Genomic DNA, 6,504 nt, shown 5'->3' with positions numbered 1-6,504 from the left:
TTACAATTGGAAGACCTTCGATTATAGGTTTGGTTAATGAGAGACGTGTGCTAAAAAGTTACAAATCAACAGCAGGACTAAAGGATATATATATATATAGATAAATATATATATATACACATACATATTTGATGAGGCTTTCCGCATAACATTTGGTTGGCGGGACACTGCATGTCTTTTACACTTTGTCTCTCTCGGGTTCGTGCCTCATCGCGTTCATACACACATAATTTTTCTCGTCTGGCCGTAAAGCCTTTTCTGTTTGTTTTCCTGTCTTGTTTTTGTCCGCCACTACATTCCTCCATGGCTAGATTTAATTTGCGTATACAAATTTAATCCGCGATCCATGGGACGAGCCGTTTTAACGATGCGTCCTGCCCAAGCTCGTCGAAACGCCGGTGTTAAAACGTGGGTAGCTGATGAAGTAGAATGTTCTCTATGTGGCTCGTGTGTTCTCGTCTACGTTTGTTTGCAATGTCCTGTACCCAGATATGCACCTATACATACAGGTGGATGTCGGTATGCACACACCTGTACGTATATATGCATATACTCATTTACGCCTTAGACCGCTCGGCCATCCTGACTTACTGATCGTGATATTAACATTTTAACATTTTATCAGTAATAAGATAAAGTGTAGTAATTTGTTGCGTAGTTTATTAGTTGTAGTTTTATGTGCGTTGTCTGTGTGAGCTTGTGTGTGTTAGCCTGTGTGTGTGTGTGTGTGCGCGCGCGCTTCTGCTTGCGAAACTCGACTTCAGTGACTTACAGTGGTCATACTAATATATACTTTTGTTATTTACACCACCTGTCCTCGTCTGTTGTTATTTTTTGTATATTCTCCCATATATATATATATATTTATATATATATATATATATATAACGATAAATAATACGCATAATATTATATATATGTGTGTGTGTGTGCGTGTGTGTACCCGTAGAATAAAATGTATAAACTTCCATGTGTGTTTTACATTTCTTTTTGGTCAGTGAAACTCGAACCGAGATAAAGCAAAAAATAATAAAACCCTCTAAGATGGAAAAATAACCAACGGTCACTCGAGAGAATCGAACCCACGACTTCGGTAAACATGACACATCTTTCACTATTGCACCGAATTGGTCTTCTGAGCGTCTCCAGTGAGAGGTTACTTTTATTGGAAGTCATAAGAATTTATATACTTGAAAGAGCGTGAAATAATTCTGTTTTTCTTTCTTTTTTTTTTGGTGGTGGGGACGATGAAAACCGAAGCAGAAAAAGCTATAAATATCCAGAGAGTATTTTTAATCAAACATTTACATACCTTATAATTTGCAACATGTAGTGCATTCTTAGACACTTGTAAGTGGCTTCGTTAGAAGTACGACTCACTAACTCTACTTCGCAGCAATTATCTATAACTGCGACGAGAAGTCTTCATTTAAAAAATAAAAATTGTATATGTCAGAAGTGGGATTCGAACCCACGCCGGGAAGACCCGACTGCGACCTGAACGCTGCGCCTTAGACCGCTCGGCCATCCTGACTTACTGATCATGATATTAACATTTTAACATTTTATCAGTAATGACATAAAGAGTAGTAACTTGTTTCCTAGTTTATTAGCTGTAGTTTTTTGTGCGTTCTCTGAGTGTGTATGAGTGTGCGTGTGAATGTGTCTGGCCGCGTGCAGTTGTCTACCTGTTTGCGAAACTCACCTTCAGTGCCCCAGAGTGGTTCTTTGGCAACTATGGTAGCGAGGTGCATACCTTCGAAAGTCCAACCAAGCTACAAAAGGTACCGGACTATGAGCCCTACGGAAAGACAATCTCGTTGAAGAGAGCACATGGTCAGCTTATTTCAGGTTGCAGGTTAGCTAAACTGAAAGGTAATCATGGCCTGCTCGCCTAGCCAACGCAGTGGCTTCATTTGAAAACCAGAACAAGGCAGTAAAATGGGCCTCAGTATCCTACATCACAATCGGATCGCTTCAAGGCAATTCTGATCGGCGAGAAGTCGCTAAGAATTTCAGGTAGCCATAGATCCCCTAGGAATCGGATAACAAATTGCCACACTTACCTACAGCTGCACGTCTTATGCAAGTAGAAAAGGAATTAGGTCTACTTGGGGTCCATAGTGAATATGGGTAGAGATATGAATGCCGAAATTTCGAGGATGAAAGACGTTTACCCCAATTAGAGATAGGCTTAAAGCAAAGTTGGACAAGGCGATCGGAGCCAGTTTCTTCGATAGCACCGTCCTAAATGCGCTCTTGCACCGTCCTAAATACGTAGGATACTTCAAAAAGATGGAAGAACATTAATCAACAAAGATGCAAAGGGCCATAGAAAAATGCACGCTAGGAATATCATTGCGAGAGCATATGCGAAATGTGCTATTTCGAGAATGGAGCGGAATGGCAGACATAACTGCAGAATGTTCATAGACTACAAGTGAACCTCTGAAGTTGCCGAGTGGTTTTCAAAAGATTCGAAAGGCCACTCAGAAGTCCTCTTCGACGATGGTAAAAGACGATTTAAATGAACAATTTGGTAAAACAAAGGCGCACTAAAGGAAGAACTGAAATCGCACTGAGATCAGCGTTGTTTAAGGAGAAGTGACAGTTTTATGTACATACATACATACATACACACACACACACACACACACACACACACACACACACACACACACATATATATATATATATATATATAGGTCCCCTACGAAGCAGATGACGTCTTGCCACACATACCCACAGATGCAGATCTTTGGCAAGTAGAACAGGAATTACATGGGGTACATAGGGAGTATATGGGTGGAAACATGAATGCCGAAATGTCTAAGAGAATAAAAGCAAGATGGAAGACGTTTACCTCAATTAGAGATGAGCTCAAATCAAAATTGGACAACATTTTAGGTGCCATTCTGTTCACTAGCACCAATCTACAAAAGCTCTTGTACGTGGGTTACTACGAAAAGATAGAAGAACATCGATTGGTTACGATGCAAACGGCCATGGAAATATCCATGCTAGGAATTTGATTGCGAGAGCATATCCGAAATCAGTTAATTCGAGAACGGAGCGGAAAGGCTGTCATGATTTCAGAATGACGAAAGCACAAGTTCCGATGGGCCGGACGTGTTGCAAGGTTTATAGACAACAGGTTGACCCCTGCAGTTGCCGAGTGGTTTCCAAAAGATCGAAAAGTCACTTAGAAGTCCTTCTCAACGATTGTAAAAGACGATTTAGTTGAATGATTTGGGTTAGGACTGTAAAACAATGGCGCTCTTAAGAAAGGATTGAAAACGCATTGTGACCAGTGCTGTATAGCAACATCCGTAGTTGTGTGTGTGTGTGTGTGTGTGTGTACAAAGCTACCAGTAAATCGTACGCTACAAGTTACTAAAATAATGCTCTTGCTGATAAAATGATAAAAAGTGAATGCTCGAGCATCCTATCAGGATGGCTTAGCAGTGTAAGTCGCTGCGATTTAGACACAGTCTGTTCTTCTTGATATGGGTTCAAATTCCTCTTCTGACATTAAATTTTTTTTCCGTATTAAACGCAGGATATTTCGATATAAAGAGTGAGTCTCTTCTAATTGATTACAAAGTCAGTGTACTGTGCAGTTTGTCAGGATAGCCGAGTGGTCTAAAGTGCTGCGTTCAGGTCGCAGTCCGGCCTTCCCTCACTCCTAGCAATTATTTTTCAAAATTACATGCGTGTTATATTTAGTAGACATTAGTTCTACTGATTTAGAGTTCAAATCAAATAATCTATAAGTGTCAATGTCTAAGATTGTATCCATATATTTAAAACATTAGATAGTTTTCTATCCAAGGAGGGAATCTCGTCGAATTTCTTTCTGGTAGTAATTTGTCTCCAATCAGTCATTGCTTGATGTAGTCCTTAACATAAAAAAGAAACAAGTTAGGTTACTTGGAAGATATTCGATTATATCATAGTTTTGGTCAGTCAAAAATGTTTATGTGATAATTGGAGCGAAAAGCCACAAATCAATCAGCTGGGCTAAATAAAAAAATCTTATATAAACATAGTCGCCAATATTAATTAGCGAAAGTACAAGACATTTGATCGATGTCATCTACAATTTATATATATAGATATATAATACGCATACTAGAATGTGTTTTTATATATGTATGTGCGCATCCGTGTAGAATTATATTTATAAACTTGCATGCATATATATATATGTGTGTGAGAGTGAGCGTGTACAGAGGCAATTATGTGGATTAACAAATTAGATACATCAAATATATTAAATATATTAAATACAAAACATGTATATATGTATACATGCAAAACGAGTGAAATCAAAAGGTGGAGGCTTTCAAATGATGATTTTTTTAAAGTATTAATATATAGATATTTATATTAATAGGTTCAACTTTCACAGTGAACAAACGTCAGAGAAATTAAAGGGGTGGAAGAACGGTATTATAAATGTAATATTATATTTAATATACCTAATTTGTTTATCTGCACAATTGCCTCTATACTCGCACAGCTTGCTCCCTCCTATAGCCTTTCTTTGCTTTGTGGAATGATCCCTTGTAAAGATATCGGAGTCTAAGTTTGAATCATTTAAGCACTACTAAGTGTCTTCTATACGGAGAATCTCTGGATATATATATGTATGTATATATATATACATACATACATTTATATATATATATATATATATATACATATATACATATATATGTATATACATACATACATATATATATACATATATCTATACATACATATATATATACATATATCTATATATATCTATATATCTATACATACATACATATATATATATACATATATATATATGTATGTATGTATATATACATATATATATATATATATATATGTATGTATATATACATATATATATATATATATATATATATATATGTACAAAGCTACTACTAATAAATACTCAACAATCTATTACAATAATGCTATTACTCATATAGTAATAAAAAGCATGAATACAGTAGTTCGTCTGGTTGGCCGGTCGATATAAGACGCTGCGTTCGTTCCACGTTCTGATTTTCCCGACATGATTTCGAATCGCAACCCTGAAAGTTACTGGGCTGGGGAATAATCCATGACCATTCTTTTTTTCAAATTTATTTTAGACAAAAAAACTACAGCAAATCAATAAATTATATACTTACCGTTGTTGTTTACGACTTCCTCCCATCAACAAGTTTTTCGATTCCTCGGTGATATAGACCTTCCGGTCTTGATTCTAAGTATTCGTCCAACCAAGCCCTCAGTTCCACAACATTATTGAACGATACACCGCGCAAAGCGTTCGAAAGCGGTCAAAGGAAATGAAAATTTGATGGCGCCAAATCTGGAGAGTATGATGGATGAGGCAGCACTTTCCATTCGAGTTCTTGAATCGCGGTTTTGGTCATATTGGCGATGTGAGGACAGGCGTTGTCGTGTTGCAGAAGAACGCCATTTCGCCTATTCGGTCTTTTTTGATGAATTGCTTCGTTGAGTTGGTACAGTTGTTGAACGTAGAGCTCCGCATTCAGTGTTTGGTTGCGCTCAAGCAGTTCGTAATGAATTATGCCTTCTCAGCCCTACCATACACATAACATAGTCCTTTGAGGATGTAGGTCTTGTTTTGCTTGCAGAGACACTTGTTTGTTGGGACTGAACCATTCTTTTCGCTGCTTCATATTGTCATAAAGGCGCCATTTTTCATCGCCAATAACAATGCGGTAAAGAAGACGATGTTTGTGACCATGTGTTGAACGATGTCGAGCAACTAAACTGGCGGCGATTGTGGAGCGTTGTTTTTTGTTGTTTTCACTCCAAAATGTGTGGGACCCCAGCGCCGAGTTTCTGGACCTTTCCCGTTGAGTGAAGATGGTTCACCACAGTATTTTTTTTATTATTACAATCCATCTGCTCCGCCAATTCTCTGACCGTTTGACGTGAATTTCGTGAAGAAGTTGATTCATTCGGTCTTCATCGAACTCAGTCGACTGGTGTGTGATCCAACCTTGAGGTCAAAATTCCCATTTTTTGAAGCGCGAAAACCAACGGCGAGCAGTACTTTGAGGCATTACTCCTTTTCCATACACAACACAAATCTCACGAGCAGCTTCGGCGGCCTTAACACCGATTAAATGCAAAAGGCAAATGGTGTTGGAAATGCTCAGTTTTGTCCACTTGAGAGTCCATTTTACTGATCTGAAAATACACAAAAATCAATAAAATTAAAAAAATCAAAACACACTATCTTGTAGAGCAAAAGATTCTCTTTTAAATAACGTAACATTTTGCCAGTGCCAGTGCATTTTATTTCTGCGTGCATTTTTAAATTTGGAAAAAAAAAAAAAGAACGCTCATGGATTATTCGTCAAACCAATACAAATTTTTTTCAAAATTACAGGCATGATAAGTTTAGTAGACCATAGTTCTACTGATTTAGTGTTAAAATCAAATAATTTATAAGTGTCTATTTGTAAGATT

General features: G+C 37.4%; 1 non-coding gene across 1 annotated transcript; it reads right to left on the bottom strand.

Moving 5' to 3' along the window:
* Positions 1-1,450: 1,450 nt before the first annotated feature.
* On the bottom strand, positions 1,451-1,534 carry Trnal-cag (transfer RNA leucine (anticodon CAG)). The gene has a single exon. It is a non-coding gene; the product is annotated as a tRNA-Leu (tRNA).
* Between the last annotated feature and the right edge of the window lie 4,970 nt (positions 1,535-6,504).

The sequence above is a fragment of the Octopus bimaculoides genome, chromosome 4 (assembly GCF_001194135.2).
Source record: "Octopus bimaculoides isolate UCB-OBI-ISO-001 chromosome 4, ASM119413v2, whole genome shotgun sequence".
In the NCBI taxonomy this organism is placed as follows: Eukaryota; Metazoa; Mollusca; class Cephalopoda; order Octopoda; family Octopodidae; genus Octopus; species Octopus bimaculoides.
Note: the sequence above shows the minus strand (reverse complement) of the source record. Positions and strands in the feature narration are given on the sequence as shown.